Source organism: Nerophis ophidion, linkage group LG13 (assembly GCF_033978795.1).
Source record: "Nerophis ophidion isolate RoL-2023_Sa linkage group LG13, RoL_Noph_v1.0, whole genome shotgun sequence".
Classification (NCBI taxonomy): Eukaryota; Metazoa; Chordata; class Actinopteri; order Syngnathiformes; family Syngnathidae; genus Nerophis; species Nerophis ophidion.
In genome coordinates, this window is record NC_084623.1 from 5,512,756 (window position 1) to 5,527,308 (window position 14,553).

Consider the following 14,553-nt stretch of genomic DNA (forward strand, 5'->3'; position numbering starts at 1 on the left):
AGGTTTTTGAATTTGTAGATAATCTAGAACAGGGGTGCTTATTACGTCGATCACAGTGACTGGTCGATCGCCGGCCAGGCATTAAAAAACAGACTTAAAAATGTTTTCGTCACTTGATTGACATTCTTGGCACCAAGGGTCTTGTGAGATGATAAGAAAAAATGACCGACAGGAGGGCGAGAAACACTTCTTATTTCAACACTCTGGCACTGTACCTGCTGTCAACATTCTAAAGACAGACTGCAAAGTTGAGTTGAGCTGAGTTTATTTCGAACATGCAAGCATACAAGATACATCACAATTTCCAGTTTCTCATTTCAACATGTTCGAAAAGGAGTAGGAAGAAGCAGAGCTTATTTAATCCTACCCCTTTTCTTTTACATAGCAGTTGCTAAAACGTTTTCATAACATGGTCACTACTGCCTACTTTGTCTTGTTATATTCTTATTTTACTGTTATATTTTTATTCCCATTGTTGCTTTTTAGTTTTTATTCTTATTGTAATATTTCTCTATTTTGTTTCCATTTAAACCCCCATTATTTACTTTTATTTAAATTGATCTCAACTCTGTACACTGCTGCTGGAATTTAAATTTTCCTGAAGGAACTCTCCTGAAGGAATCAATAAAGTACTATCTATCTAAAACTTTTGTTCACTTCCTGTTCTCAATGTATTCACAATATACTCCATAAGTAATCCCAATGCAAATAAATAAATTGGTGAAGTAAATTGTATTCCATACGATGAGATGGGGGGGGGGGGGGGGGGGGGGGGGGGGTTGCCCACATCTGAGGTCCTCTCCAAGGTTTCTCATAGTCAGCATTGTCACTGGCGTCCCACTGGATGTGAATTCTCCCTGCCCACTGGGTGTGAGTTTTCCTTGCCCTTTTGTGGGTTCTTCCGAGGATGTTGTAGTCGTAACGATTTGTGCAGTCCTTTGAGACATTTGTGATTTGGGGCTATATAAATAAACATTGATTGATTGATTGATAAGTAAGATTATTTGGAGAATGAAAGAATGGATGGATGAATACATTCAGAATGTTTATCATAGTTCTTCTTTGTACTTTATAAACACTAAGTTTGCGAGACTTTTTTGAAGTAGATCATATTAGTACATTGATTGCTTTGCTTAATCCATTCCATAATTTAATTCCACATACTGATATAATGAAGGTGTTAAGTGTTGTACGTGCATACAAATGATTTAAATTTCATTTTTCTCTAAGATTAGATTTCTCCTCTTTTGTTGAGAAGAATTGTTGTATATTCTTGGGTAGCAGGTTATAGTTTGCTTTGCAATCAAACAGAGCCAGGCGGTCACATGATTAACTGCCCAAAAAGTTTCAGCGGCAAACAACAACAACAATGGCAGTGACAACAATGAACGCAAACACTCCTGGCCTCAAATTAAATCGAGGTTCACGCTTCAGACAAGCAAAAAAACAGTCATGTAAGGCGTTGTCATATATGTCTCCCCAAACAAGTGGACATTTCAGCTTACATGAACTCAAGGTCAAATTTGAGGAAGCACATCGCGGTAAGTAACGTTAGTAGATATTTTGGCTGTCACCGTGGGCTGATGTTAGCTTCCCTGCTATGAATCACTCTCAAATGTACGTAGTTTGGTTTTAATTTATTAACGTACTGCAGCTTCATAGACAGAAACACACACTCACGCATGCATACAAACAGCAATCAGAAGTGTGTTCCCAGGTGCAGCACACACCTATCAGAGTTTGATTTGCGTAACTTGTTATTTTCCTTTATAAATCTCTGCCTACTGAGCCTATGGGGCTGTTACGTTATTGTGGCTCAATTAGCCTATTTTTATTTTAATCTATTATTACTTTATATATTTTAATATTATATTAATAATAATTTTAAAATACATATTTCCCCTCTGGGATTATTAAAGTATTTCTGATTTCTGATTCTGATATATTATTGTTTTAGTTGCTTAAGAAATATTCCTGGCTCTGAATTTGTTCATTGCTATTCTTATGTGGTTGTGTATTATTTGTTGCCGTCATCATTGAACGAACAGGTTACTCATCAGTTACTCAGTACCTCAGTAGTTTTTTCACATCATACTTTTTACTTTTACTCAAGTAAATATTTGGGTGACTACTTCTTACTTTTACTTGAGTAATAAATCTCTAAAGTAACAGTACTCGAGTAAAATTTCTGGCTACTCTACCCATAAAAATAATAATGGATTAGATTTATATCGCGCTTTCCTATTGTTAGATACTCAAAGCGCTCACAAAGAAGTGGGAACCCATCATTCATTCACACCTGGTGGTGGTAAGCTACATCTGTAGCCACAGCTGCTCTGGGGTGGACTGACAGAAGCGTGGCTGCCAGTTTGCGCCTACGGCCCCTCTGACCACCACCAATCATTCATTCACCAGTGTGAGCGGCACCGGGGGCAAGGGTGAAGTGTCCTGCCCAAGGACACAACGGCAGCGATTTTGGATGTTAACAGGTGGGAAGCGAACCTGCAACCCTCAGGTTTCTGGCACGGCCGCTCTACCCACTACGCCATGCCGCCCCTGGTTGCTATGCTAAAAAAAGAATTCCTCAGTGTTCACTCTTACAATACCAATGTTGCTACAGCTTGGTTGTTATACAAGTTACGGAACGTGTTGACAGTTTTTGAATGCATGTTTAAGGTGATTTAGAGATAGAATTGATTGCTCCCATTAGCTGCATTTTTTACATGGTCGAAAGCGAAAAAAATCTTTTTTCTTTAACGGCCTCTCATATTGATTGTGAACGATAGGCAAAATGTGGTAAACTTAAGTTTCATGATCTTGGTTGTAAATCGATTTGCACATCAGATTGACACTCTCTCTCATCCACAGTCTGGAGTGCAGCTGACGCTGGTCAATCCAACACACCTGAGGTTGATTAGAGTGCCTTTATTAACTGGGTGCTTACAGCCCGTAAGCGCCGGTACTTTGTGGTAACTGCTGTTCCTCACGCATGACTGTGTTTCTCGTTTCACTTGCTAAACCCTCGTGTTTTTGCTCGTGCATCTTACAGGTTTGCCTGTTTACCTAGCTCCGACTAGCGCTTTCAGTTTACTATTTTGTGTTTTTTTTACTTCATTCTTGAAGTATGTTTCTTAGCCTCGTCTAGAAATTTATTTTTGTACTTTACTAGTTTGTTTTTTATCTTATCTGTCTGTATTATTCCTAGTCTTTACTAGCGCTTTTGGTTTAGTTTTTGTATTTATCTAAGTCGTTTTTATGGTGTGTTTTTGGGCTCCACCATCGCTTTATGTTTTTTGTGGCTACATCCTCCTTCCGCCCAGCATAAAGGAAGAACTTTTTGTCTACAAACAATCCGTCTCTGCATCCTTGGGTTCCATCTAATTCTGCTCCTAACACAAAATTCCAAAACAAGTGCAGTTCCCCTTTAAAACATGAGCAAGAATGAAGATACCGTTTTTCTCCACCATAGCCAAGGACTCTGAAAAAGAAGGCACAAGTCCAGAGCCGACACGCCTCGAGACGAAAGAGAAAACGTCGGCCAACTGTGTAATGTTTTCACAATTTTTTTGTCACGACACTAAATTCCGAGTACCGAGTTTGTGAGCGCTGCTGTAATGTCAACTGCCGTGTGATGTGTACGTTAGTCATTGTTTGTATGCGGACATGCTGCTACATTTTACACTCAGTTGATTGGGCAGCTCAAAAGGGCTGCAGGAAGGCCAGATGACCCGCGGAGGAGACGGAATCCTCCAATGTGTCAACGTGGTGTTGATTCTGTGAGGTTACATGCCAGCGTCACATTGTCTCTCTATTCCAAATGAGTGGGTGGGCAAGCCGGACAAAGAAAAGAAGAGGTGTGAAACATGACGCATCAGCGAGGAGTGACGACAGTCGGTGACGATGGCGGCACAGCGGGATTTCCCGGCGGAACATTCCAACTGTTAGCGCTCTGTGATATTGCTCTTTTTGTGCGCTTAGTGAATAATGTCCTATTTACAGATAATACAGGTTCTAATGAAGCATCTTTTACATCACATGCATAATTACTGACCGCTCCGAATAATTTGATCATCTCCATCTGTTGCGTTGAAGGTGTGGGCTGCGGGGGCTGTGGTACACGTGTGTGTGGCGTGTATTTTCCGGCGTGGTGCGGTTGGGAGGATGGCCGTGCCAGCAACCTGAGGGTTCCTGGTTCAATCCCCCAGCTACTACCAACCTTGCCACATCTGTTGTGTCCTTGAGCAAGACACCCTTGCTCCTGATGGGTCGTGGTTAAGGCCTGGATTGGCAGGCATGTGAATGTGTGTGTGAATGGGTGAATGTGGAAATAGTGTCAAAGCGCTATACAACTACAGTGGGGCAAAAAAGTATTTAGTCAGCCACCGATTGTGCACGGATCAATCGTCCTGTCCCCTTAGCAGAAAAACAGCCCCAAAGCATGATGTTTCCAACCCCATGCTTCACAGTAGGTGAGGTGTTCTTGGGATGCAACTCAGTATTCTTCTTCCTCCAAACACGACGAGTTAAGTTTATACTAAAAAGTTCTATTTTGGTTTCATCTGACCACATGACATTCTCCCAATCCTCTGCTGTATCATCCATGTATCCATTTTGGTATAAACTCAACTCGTCGTGTTTGGAGGAAAAAGAATACTGAGTTGCATCCCAAGAACACCACACCTACTGTGAAGCATGGGGGTGGAAACATCATGCTTTGGGGCTGTTTTTCTGCTAAGGGGAAAGGACAATTGATCAGTGTTAAGGAAAGAATGAATGGGGCCATGTATCGTGAGATTTTGAGCCAAAACCTCCTTCCATCAGTGAGAGCTTTGAATGGTTGACCAAACACGTATTTTCCACCATAATTTACAAATATATTCTTTAAAATTCCTACAATGTGAATTCTTGGATTTTTTTTCACATTCTGTCTCTCACAGTTGAAGTGGACCTATGATGACAATTACAGACCTCTGTCATCATTTTAAGTGGGAGAACTTGCACAATCGGTGGCTGACTACATACTTTTTTGCCCCACTGTATAACCCATTTACCATTTACTTAAGTTGGAAGAGTTGGTCCAACAAAAGTCGACAAAAATGTGAATGAAAGACGGGGAAGGATTTTGGAGTTTCTCCCATGGGTTGTCCTCTGGAGGAAGTTTATGGCAACTACCTTGGCTTGCTGTTCCAGTGGGAAGACAAAATCCAGATTTAATTTGTTTGAGCTCACTCAAACATTTTTAGCGTTTCTTGACCTTGAATTGATGATAACTTCACCTTGCAGACCAGACAGTTGTCGGGGTACTGCTGTCGGTCTTGAACCGCAGGAAATCATGACTTTAGTGTCAAAAAACAAATAGTGCAACTGGTAAGTGCACATGCAGGGAAAACAAGAACCAGGAGACAGGATAACAGGTTACAGGCAACAGGATACAATCATCGAGCCCTGACTGGAGGGCGAGACAGGCATAAATAGTAGCCTGTTTGGCAACTGCAACCAGGTGTGCCAGGCTGCCAGTCAGGGACAGGTGAGGGAAACGTGCACTCAGGAAACATGCAGGAAATACACAAAAACACATAGAAAAACCCAAACATAACCAAACTCTCAGTAACAAGCCTGACAACAGATTCTCCAAGATGTTATCTAGTTTGTGATTTGGTTTAAAATCTCCACAGTCTTAATATGAATATCGATAAATATCGACCAAATTACTTTAGTATTACATATACACTAATACCATAGTAGGTATTGATAGTATAGATATCTGGATAGATCACCCCTACTTTACATTTGAAGTGAATTATATTTGTATAGCGCTTTTCTCTAGTGACTCAAAGCGCTTTACATAGTGAAACCCAATATCTTAGTTACATTTAAACGAGTGTGGGTGGCACTGGAAGCAGGTGGGTAAAGTGTCTTGCCCAAAGACACAATGGCAGTGACTAGGTTGGCAGAAACGCGAATCGAACCTGGAACCCTCAAGTTGCTGGCACGGCCACTATTAACTGAGCTATACCGCCCAAACATTAGTTTGTGTGTTTAGCATGCTTAGCTGTTCCTTTTCCTCGAGTACTCCAGTGATAATGTTATTTGGAAAGCAATGTTTATATTCTGCCATGGTTGGTGAGGATATTATAGAAGCAGCTTCTAAACATTGTGCTTGTTACAGTTTGCTCTCCAATACGACAGAGTTCTGACAAGACACAAACACACCCTTTTGGAATGTATGTAACAAGAAATAAGGAAATGTAATTGTGTCTCCCTGAGCATGCATACATTTTAAAAAGGAGTCTTTCACGCGAGTACAATCTCTATCCATGTAAACACTGGCACACAGCTGTAGTAAAGATCAGCAGGGATCGCCGGCTCATCAGCCAAACGCTGATTAGTTACAAAAGGCAAAGTTCACCAAAAAGTGATACCTATTACTATATAGGCTATACTCCCATTGAAAAATGGCAGTACTTTATTTTTCAAGGACATAATTACATTGCTGGTAATATGAGCCAAGGCGCATGAGAGTCAACACACATACACAGAGCACTTACAAGCGAAAACAGTGTGGAGACAAGAGGGAGAATTGACGCATTTTGGCTTAAAAACAAACGACTCCTCACTGGCTACTTAGCTAAAAACTAATGTCCCACACCAGTGTTTTAGGTACCTCTAAATCACTAATCCTCGCCTCCAAGTTTTTTACATGTATCATCCCTGCAGGACGAGGAATAGCTAAACATGCTTCACTACACAATGTAGGACACAATAGCTTACTGCCAACAACAATAAAGTGATCCTGAATGTAAACAAATGGGTTGATCTATAAAAATATTAACTAACGATACCACGTGCAAGAGCCGTTTGTCAATACTACCATCGGGTTTTTTTTTATTACCACCAACTCTTGTCATTTTTGTTATTGTTTATAAACTCAGGAGAACTTTAATGATTACCAATGAATGTTTCTGTAACTACTTGGTATTGGATCCACACCCAAATTTGTAGAATCAGCAAAAACTTATGTAAAGTATTCAAACTACAGAATAATAAGTAATTTGGACAGAAGTGTAAATAGAACACGTTAAAACAAAAAGTAAACATATTTTAATGGAAAATTACCAATTAATAATCCCTTTGACAAATTTGACAAAGTAAGAGAAAGAGAAATGACAATATGTTACTGCATACATCAGCAGACAATTAGGAGCCTTTGTTCTCTTACCTAAGTACTAATAGACTACTTGTCTCGTATGATGACTCTTATGTAATATTAACATTTTCTGTTTAAAATAAAGCCAATAATGACATTTTTTGTAGTCCCTTTTGAACATAAATACATTTTGGTACCGGTATCAATACAGAACTGTTGGTATCGGGACAACACTACCACCTACAGCAGGGGTCGGCAACCTTAAATGTTGAAAGAGCAATATTGGACCAAAAATATAAAAACAAATATGTCTGGAGCCGCAAAAAAATAAAAGCCATATTACATAAAAGATAGTGTCATGAGATATGGATTGAATTAAGAGAACGTAAAGGAAATCAAATGAGCTCAAAAATAGCTACAAATGAGGCATAGTGATGCAATATGTACATCTAGCTAGCCTAAATGGCATGTTAGCATCGATTAGCTTGCAGTCATGCATTGATCAAATATGTCTGATTAGCACTCCACACAAGTCAATAAGATCAACAAAACTCACCTTTGTGCATTCATGCACGTTAAAAGTTTGGCGGACAAAAGGAGACAGAAAAAGAAGTGGCATAAAACACGTCTTAGAAAGTCAGAGAAAGTTATACATGTAAACAAACAAGGGTGAGTTCAAGGACGGCCAAAATTAGTAGGACAAAACGGCGCTCGCCAAATACTCAAAGCAGTGAAGCATGTTTAATAAAAACAGTGTGCTTTATAACAATTAGGGAGGTTTGTGTCATGTTTGTCCTCCGACAGGAACCATATTAAAACAAAAAATATATTTTTTTCCCCTCATCTTTTTCCACTTTTCATACATTTTTGAAAAAGCTCCACAGAGCCACTAGAGCGGCGCTAAAGAGCAGCATGCGGCCCTAGAGCCGCGTGTTGCCGACCCCCGACTTATAGTATACAGAATGAAATAGAAGCATCTGAGTGTTGATGCTCATCTTACACAAATTCAATTATAAACAAACGAGTGAATGTTTTTGAATATCATCTAAATTCTGACTGGCTTTAGTCTCCTTGAGACTACTGACAGATTTTTGTAGCTTGCCAGCCATGCTGTTTGATTTATAAAGGCCTTGAATCATTTAGTGCAGGTGAAACAGCTATGGTCACCGTAGCAACCGCCACATGCTGTCCGACATCACGTGTCAATTAAAGTTCAATCGAATTACAGCCAGTGTTTTGAATCTTGATGTAATCGACATTTGGATCGCAGTGAAAGTGTTCATCCAATTTGTTTCCACAAATGATGGCAATCATGGGAAATGATGGGCTATGCCAGAACACGTCTAAAACTGGACTGACATTCATCAAATACGCCGATGATTTTTTGAGATACGTGGCATGCAAAGCTGCAATGAAAAGCATACAGAAATGAGGATATGATGTCTGAATGTGTGAAACAAACGCCTCCCCAGCCGGACAGTGAGGATGTAAGAAGACGGGCCACAGAGTGAGGCTCTCAGGGCTTGTTTCTGTGTGGGGGAGGAACTCCTGAGATCTTCAGTGATAAATCTATGCTTTGGTAAACACAATCAACCCACACTCAACACAGTGGAATCTCCAATACACAATACGTTCGCTGGTCATTCGACAATTTCATCACTATTATACCAGTCGACAACAATAAAAACAGAAAATAATCCATATGGGAGTAAAACTGTACGGAACATTTACATTTTTAATGACCATAGAAGTGAAAAAGAAGTTAACCATCGTTGTAAAACTAACCAATAGTAAAACTTAAAAGTAATACGACACTCAGTCTTCCTTAATTTCCCTGAGGGTACACATCCAACAATCAATAACATTCTATTCAATCTAATCTGAACCCCACACAAGTGCATGGACTAATGGAGGACAAGAACTACATCCAAATCTTCTAAATTCACTTCTAATCAAAAGCTATTTAGCGGATATTTGGACACGATGAGACACAAACACAAACAGGCTAACATTAGGCTCCTGGAATTGTTTTTGCAAAGCCACAACTAGTGATGTGCGATATCACTCATTTTGTTTCCAATCCTATACAGAGTAAAATTCAGGCTGGTAACGGCTATACCAATCTGATACTTTTGTGCAAATATACGTAAAATGTTTTTCGTGTGCAAATAATTAAACAGTGAAATGTAATTAAAATAAAATATTTAGTCACTTATAAGACAAACGTTTGTTTTTAAATACATTAGATTGTTCCCATTGGGTTGAGTTTTTTTCTGGCCCTGATGTGAGATCTGAGCCGAGGATGTTGTGTCTTGTGCAATAAATAAATAAACTTTGATTGATTATGAAACATTTTTCATCTAAATGGGAATATATGAGCATCCAAGCAGTCAGCATCTTAATGACAGCAGACATTGTACAGAAGGTGATGTTTTATAATATATGTTGGCTCTCATGAAGCCTGCAGTGAGTAATAATCAAAGAAAAAAAGAAAATTTAATGCGTTATTTAAATCAATGCACCGCGCATGCTTAAAAAGATGAAATTATGTAAATATTAAATGTTATCATAAATGTGCCCATTACTACATGACTTATGTACTTACATCATGGATATAAAACCTCAATGGAGGTGTTTAGATGTTTTTTTAGGGGCTCTATTGGCTGAATTGAACGGCTCCCATAGGTTTCATTGTTAGCAGACTTCTGATCGCATTTATTTAATATTTAGAATGCATTAAAAAAAAAAAAATCACCCGTCATGTCTTTCATAATGATAAGCATACTTAAAAAAAAAGTGCATTTCTCCTTTAAGTATCAAATGTATCAATATTTTGATTTGAGAATCAATATTAGAAGAAAGAGATCTAGTATCGGCTGTATCAATATTTCAAAATCAGTCAGCAGATGACTAGCCACAACTTCAACAATATTGTTCTATTATGGATTATGCTTAAAAGCTGGGTCCTTAAACTACTGATTGTGGTAAAACAAGAGTTGTGTCAAGTTGTCCTCGAAATTATTGAAAATATCAAAATACCACTACAGTTTGTTGAATATGTAAAATTTTCGTTTGTGCTGTTACAGTTTAAGTCTTTCTAAAATACATTTTCTGACTAGTGAAGTCAACCCCACCCTCGGTCAAAATGCCCCCAAACTTGTTTCATTTGCTTGTGCTGCAAACCTTTGTCCATTATAATTTGTAAGTTCTTATTCTAATATGTGCTATTCATATCCAGCCCCCCCAACTGTGCCAAAATCTCACCATAGTTGTGCCATTCATTAGCGCTACAAAATGTCCATCATATTTTTATGTTATTAATGTTGTATTATTCATAACCAGCCCCACTACAAAAAAAACTATAATAGTCATGCCTTATTACAATTTGCAGCACAAATGTAGCACAAACGTTTAGGACATGCTTGGGGTGATTTTGACAAGGGGCTGGTTATGAATGGCGACAACCAAATGAGAACACATTTGGGAAGTTATTAGAAAACCTTTTAAAACCGTAACTGCAAAAACGAAAATGTTTACAGCACAAACTAGGTCAAACGAAATGTCAGTATTATTTCACTATTTGCAATGAAAAGGGGGGTAAACTTCACAGGGTGAAAAGATTGATGCCAGTGTTAATAGCTCTGAAAATAATTTTAGGACTTAATAGGACTAATCTTCTGTAAAGAATTTAATTTTAGAAGTTCCAATGCATTTCAATGATCCTTACAAGTATTTTTTGAAACATACTACTTTTACTGGCCTTGACAGCAGCGCATACTATACTGAAGGAGTACCAATCAGCTGAGTAAGAAATATGAGAGCATTTAGACATTCTTCAAGAGAAGCGATAGAATATGATAGGAGTCAAGGAAATTGCAGAAGAAAGACAGGTGCGGGGGTGAGAAGGTTGCCCATCCACCCCCTCACACTCAACGCACAACTCCCTCTGTTTCAGGGCCCTCTGCTTGCAGCTCTGACCTTCCTAATGTTTCACACAACAAACAGCAGGCCGCCCACCGAGCCGCCATCCACCACCAGTCCCAAATCTTCTTTCATCCATTGTATACAAGCTAATCAGATAAACACACAGGAAAGATTTTGCCTGACATTCTACATGGGAAAATTCTGTAAAAGCACTGCTACTTTGTTTATCCACTCATTAATTCCTAGTTCCATTTCAGGTAAAAATTTAGTTAGTTTTAAGACAAGGGTTCTTAAACTTTTCCACTACAGAGGGGCTCGGGACCTACTCGAATATTTACACTAAGTTGGTAATATTACTCTTTATTTTATTCATATTCAATAATTATATCTAACATACTTACAGTTAAAAACTTTATCAAATGATATGAAACTGGCTGATTACAAAAAAAAATAAAATCAAATATACTGCAAAAGAAAGGACTCATCAAAAAAAGAAAAACATGAATAAAAAAAGATAAGTATATAGAACAGGCCAAAAGTTTGGACAAATGCGTTTTTTTTTTTTTTTAATTTTCCTGACTATTTACATTGTAGATTGTCACTGAAGGCATCAAATCTATGAATGAACATATGTGGAGTTATGTACTTAAAAAAGGGGAAATAACTGATGCTTCAAGCACACCTGTGAAGTGAAAACCATTTCAGGTGACTACCTCTTGAAGCTCATGGAGAGAATGCAAAGAGTGTGCGAAGCAGTAATCAAAGCAAAGGGTGGCTATTTTGAAGACACTAGAATATAAAACATGTTTTCAGTTATTTCACCTTTTTTCGATAAGTACATAACTCACATGTGTTCATTCATAGTTGTGATGCCTTCAGTGACAACCTGCATTGTAAATAGTCATGAAAATAACATTGAATGAGGTGTGTCCAAACTTTTGGCCTGTAATGTACATACAATTACGCAGAGCTAAAACAAATACATTATAAGCAAGTAACAAAAAATGTGTTTTTTTAATTAACTGTCAAAAACATTTAAGTGCAAAATACAGCTTCACCATTTTAGTATTTTTTTGCACATAAGAAACCTCTCTATGACTTTAACTCCAGTCTTCTTCTGTTTGTTTAACATCATCATTACTGCCAAAGCTGGTGGTAAAGTGTATTACAACCGAGTACCGCTGGGGCCTTCCTGGACCGAAGCTGAGAAACAGATATTTTATGGCAGGTCCTCCAAGGCCCAACAATGGTTAAGAAAAGGCTCTACGGTTCAGAAACACTGCTTTAGGAGACTCACAAAAATACATTACTAAGCACATTATCTTTTGAGTGAGGACCGCCAATTTGTCTTTTCTACATGCATGATCTCTGTGATCTAGGAGTGCAGATGATTGTCCTCGCGCACACAAAAAGAGTTAATGATATAGTAGCTTTAAATAGCCCCAGCCTTGTGTGATGGCCGCCGTTCGTGCGCTGCTGTTGCAATGCAGATTAAGGAGGGCGTCATCTCTTTGCTGTTTTGGTCACTGACTGCTCTGGCAGAAGATACCAACTTGAACCACCAAGATAGCGTAATATTCAACAACAACGTGATATTATTGTTCTTGGCGGATTTTACCTACTCAAAAGTTTATTTGCTGTGTTGCTAAATTACATTAAAAAACTGAAAAGTAGAATACAGTGGAACCTCATCTGAGTAAAAACGCTTCATTCATTTTATGTGACGCTGGAAGCCTTGGCGCGCTGCCATTTTGAAGAGGCGGCGCCTCTTACGTCATATCCTGTTATTACTTAATGGCCACTTAGTGCTTCTGCGTGTTTCTTTTCTCGCCATTCATCAAGTTTTGTCTATTTTGTTAATTAAACTGCCCCGCAAGGTACCTTATTATTGTGCGATATTCATATGGCCTTCCTCGTTTGATGCACAGGTGGGCCTCGCGTTAAGAAGCAGTTCATCTCCTTGATGATGTAAGTCGAGTTGTAGCGGAGGTCAGATATCATACTTAAATTACAAATAAATGAACTCCTAAGTCATTCACATTGTAAACATTAAATACAAAAATTGAGTGGAAGAATTCCTTCAGTGAACTACTTTTCTGAGATATGCATCACAGTGTCTCACTAACAGTGTTACAAAAAAGATCAGTTAGAATAATACATAATGTTGGATATAGAGAACATACAAACCCTTTATTTATTGAATCAAAGATACTGAAATTCCACGACATAGTGGAATTGCAAACAGCTAAGATTATACACAAAGCAAACTATAACCTGCTTCCCAAGAATATACAAAAATTCTTCTCAACAAAAGAAGAGAAATATAATCTTAGAGAAAAATGTAATTTAAAACATTTGTATGCACGTACAACACTTAAAACCTTCAGTATATCAGTATGTGGAATTAAATTATGGAATGGATTAAGCAAAGCAATCAAACAATGTACTAATATGATCCATTTCAAGAAACTCTTCAAACTGGAAGTGTTAACAAAGTACAAAAATGAAGAACCATGATAAACATTCTGATTTTACTCACACATTCATTTTCAAAGTAATCTGATTTATCTCATCGTATGGATTAAAATTTAAGCAATTATTTATTTATTTATTTATTTGTATTGTGATTACTTATTACTTATGGAGTATACATTGTGAATACATTGAGAACAGGAAGTGAACAAAAGTTTTAGCAACTGTTATGTAAAGAAAAGGGGTAGGATTAAATAAGCTCTGCTTCTTCCTCCTCCTTTTCGAACATGTTGGAAAGAGAAACTGGAAATTGTGATGTATCATGTTGTATGCTTGCATGTTCGAAATAAACTCAAACTCAAACTCAATGTCCTGTCACACAATACATTAGTCAAGTGCTCCAAAGCCAAACAAACTGTCTTTCAGGTGCTTCTACCTTTTTAAAGCATTATCTCAGACTAGTCAGGAAGGAAAATCTACCCTTCACCTCCCAGATCTTGGAACATTACGCACTCAATCATCACTCTAGCTTTAATCAACATGATTACGACTTAATTTTAATGAGGGTCGATCGTGATAGTCAAGAAATAAGGAAGTAATTCACGACTATTATTGGTAGCCGTTTATCCCTCAAGCTTTTTAATGATTTTCAAATCTGAGTACATCCATGTATCTTTTTACTACACTGTGTTGGATCAATGTGTAATTGGAGACATTCAAATTGAAGAAAAATATAAACATATTTAAAAGTTAAATCAAGGATCTCACGGAGCCCCTATAGGTCGTGTCCCCCCGTTGAAAACCACTCTTATAGGGCAAAGTTGAAACTGTTCCCCTCTATTGCAGCAGTTTTCCTTTCTGCCATCCAACACACACATTTATCAACAATAGTGCCATCTGTAATGATAACAGAAGTGTGTGTGTGTGTGTGTGTGCACTGCAACCCACTGATTGGATCGCCAAATATAATTTTCTATTACAGCTCATCTCTGCAGCCCAGAGCTGCTTCA

At 38.2% G+C, this 14,553-nt stretch overlaps 1 protein-coding gene across 1 annotated transcript in view; it reads right to left on the minus strand.

Moving 5' to 3' along the window:
- The window catches only part of LOC133564160 (general transcription factor IIF subunit 2-like), a 68,339-nt gene that overhangs the window by 8,816 nt on the left and 44,970 nt on the right, over positions 1-14,553 (minus strand). The window lies entirely within an intron of this gene.